A 3489-nucleotide genomic window follows, 5' to 3' on the forward strand; every position below is an offset into this window, starting at 1 on the left:
GCATGCTTTAGCGAGGATATGTGGCTGGCATGGCATGCCTTTGGAACAGTGGTGCGGCTGACATGGTTGGCATGCTTTGGCGAGGAGATGTTGTTGACATGGCATGCCTTTGGCAAAGTGGTGCGGCTGGTATGGTTGGAATCCTTTGGCGTGGATATTTGGCTGACATGGCATGCGTTTGGCGCAGTGGTGCGGCTGGCATGGTTGGCATGCTTTGGCGCGGAGATGTGGCTGGCATGGCATGCCTTTGGCACAGTGGTGCGGCTGGCATGGTTGGCATGCTTTGGCGCGAAGATGTGGCTGGAACGGCATGCCTTTGGTATAGTGATGTGGGAATTAGGGTTTGGCATGTTGAAACCCTAATTAGCATTAAAAAAAGGTACCCTGGTAAATTTCTCACAGACGTATTGAAGGGCTTAATAAGTGCGCTTAGTGGAGACATTATTACTCAAGCTCTGTTTCTTTTCAGAGTGACGTCACTGTTTGACTTAGGTTTTACGATCTTAACCATAAGATAAAAACCTCCATCAATATTAAGTTCCCTGCTTAGCTCGGAACAGTGGCATTGTTGCGAGATAAGCATAAGATGGTGACAGACGAGGACAAAATCGAAACGACAAGTCATGAAAAGATAGTCAGGAAGATACGGCTAAAGTTTTCGTAGGTAATAAAAACCTGCGACTCTCGTATTGGCGGCTCTGCGCGGATTTGGCTCAAAGTGGAGCCGCTTGCGTTGGTTGGCGCGAAGTGAGCCGATGGCATAGTGCGGCTTGGAATGGGGACGCTAGTGTTGTATTTTCTTGGAATGAGCCGCTGGCGTTGGTCGTCTTGGAACGGATCCGCTACCGTTTTATTGGTTTGGAATGAGCCGCTAGCGTTTGTCGGCTTGGAACGGAGCCATTAACATTGGTCGGCTTGGAATGGAGCCGTTAGCATTGAATTGGAAGAACGTTGGCATAGACTTGGCATGTGTGAGCTGCTGGCTTGGGCTTGGCATGGAGTGAGCATTGGCTTGGGCTCGGAATGGGCCTGACATGGAGTGCTGGCTTGGCATGGGAACTGGTTTGGTATAAGTGCTGACTTGGCACGGGGCTCGCTTGGTGTGGCATGGATTGCTGGTACTGTGAAGCTTGGTGTGGCGCGGATTGTTGGCACTGTGAAGTTTGGTGTGGCGCGGATTGTTGGCACTGTGAAGTTTGGTGTGGCGCGGATTTTTGGCATTGTGAAGTTTGATGTGGTGCGGATTGTTGGCAATGTGAAGCTTGCCTTTGCGGGCCCGATTGCCTCTTTTCATGCGTAGCTCAAATAAGAAATCCTTCCCTTATTCGAATTCCAAAAGTGTCACGCCTATATAAAAAGGGGTTAGCTCTCCTTTTTATCTCGTATTTTTGTTCTCACGCCCTAGTGTTAGTGACAGAGCGGCACCAATAAAACGGGCAAACATATTCCAGGTATGTCTCCAGCGTTTCTCTTTCAATCTGTTGTAGCTGGCATGAGTGAAGATGATGCTAGCCAATACTAAGGGTTCTTTTTCGGGAGGAAGAGAGAATCCGTGACTCTTGCGTTGGCGGCTTTGCGTAAATTCGGCTCATGGTGATGCTGGCTAGGCCGCGGAGTGGTAGAGGTGGTTGCTGGCTTCAGTCCTTGGAAGGATGACGACTGGCTTTTGGAAGATGACAACTCGCTTCAGTTTCGTGGGAAGGTGACGAATGGCTTCGGGAAAATGACAACTTGCTTTAGTTCCAAGGGAAGATGACGACTGGCTTCGGGAAGATGACAACTTGCTTTAGTTCCGAGGGAAGATAACGACTTCTTCTGTTTTCCGTTGCTCGTCCGGATCCGCGCCTTCGTATGCAGTGTCTCTCCAATGGATTCTAAAATTTACCAAACTCCGTCGCATTCTTGGGACAGATGGATGAAATATATGCTCGACAACGATCATGTCAGGGCTAATCATGGGGATTGTGGTTGCGTTGTCGGTCCATCCGCGACTTTAGGTTGTTCAGTGCCTGGACCTTCTGATCGCGATGATGATATGTTGTGGATGCTTGTATGGCCGAAATCTTCCGGAGCCACTGGATGAAACAGATGAGTTGGGAGACGTTCCGTTGCCGAATACTACTATCAAGTCTTCAAGGACTTTGTTCCAAAGCGACATCCTTCGAACCGTTTTCTGAATCTTGGTCTTGGACTTTCGTATGGAATGGGATGCTATGAACAATACCCAATTATACTTCTGTTAGATCCGATGGCATGGATGAATATGTGACTGTATCTTTGTGGCGTGCTTTTGGAGTCTTTGGTGCACTTATACGGCTTCATGTTGAGAAATTCCTGCGGCTCGTAAAACCCGACAGTGATGATGCTGAAATCAGAAATAACCTGGCTGAGGGGAGTGAAAGCTTCCCGTGCTGGTAGTCCCCATGTGTATCTTACTTTCATTGAGTCTCCTTGAACCTACGTCCACGGGATTTGATACAAGCTTATTGTACTCTTCTGGATGTGACGCTGGGATGCTCAGAATATCATATGGACGAAATATTCTGGATAGCGGAGAGGTAGAAATGAGAGAGTTACGTTGTTTATCGTGGCTCCCTCTGTTTTTTCAAGAAAATGTTTCAGCCGCATCTCTGGGGTTATCTCATGAATCTTTGATGGTCGCCGGGATGGACTGAGATGAGCAGTCCCCAGTCGCATTTTTCTTTAGTTTCTGAAGTTATTTCCTCTGGGCAGGCTTGGGATCCACCGCGTCCTCTTAAAGTGTTGCAGGCGTCTTCTAGACAGAGAGGTGATGATATTCTTACGCTACACCCTTGAAGAGTAGATGACCTTGTCGTGGCTACGACCTTTTGGTTGACCGTGTCTTCTGAGATTTGAAAGTGAAGGGATTCCATATAGATCCTCAGTCCCCAAATGTGGTTTATATGTTTCTACCTTTGTAGTGATTGTTGCTATGGTGAAGCTCTGGATGGTCAAAAAACGAGCGGCAACAGTTCGTGGAAGCAGACGTGATAAGAAGAGACTACATTGTCATGGGAACAAAGTAGGTTGGCTGGGATTGTATGGGGGTTTATCGAAGTAAAGGGATTGTCTGTATGCATAAGCGAGCAAACTGTCCATGACCACGAGTTTTGGCGGGGTGGGTCGAATGGTGTCCACGACTATGAAAATTGGCTGGATGCGATCATGATCCTTGACATAGGGAGTATGGTGGCATTACCCTTGGAAGGAAGGAGTGGCGGGTACATCATAATCCTTGGCAAGAAAAGAGGCGTTGAAGCGGGATCGACCATTGGAGAGGATGTTGAAACGGAGCCACTGTTGGAGGATGTTGAAGCGGAGCATCTGTTGGAGAGAACGTTGAAGCGACGCCGTTGCTGGAGCGAATATTGAAGGGGAGCGGCTGCTGGACCGAACGTTGAAGCGGCGCCGTTGCTGGAGCGAATGTTGAAGCGGAGCCGCGTCAATCAGCATACATTCAAACTCGAC

This window comes from Papaver somniferum, chromosome 4 (genome assembly GCF_003573695.1).
Source record: "Papaver somniferum cultivar HN1 chromosome 4, ASM357369v1, whole genome shotgun sequence".
In the NCBI taxonomy this organism is placed as follows: Eukaryota; Viridiplantae; Streptophyta; class Magnoliopsida; order Ranunculales; family Papaveraceae; genus Papaver; species Papaver somniferum.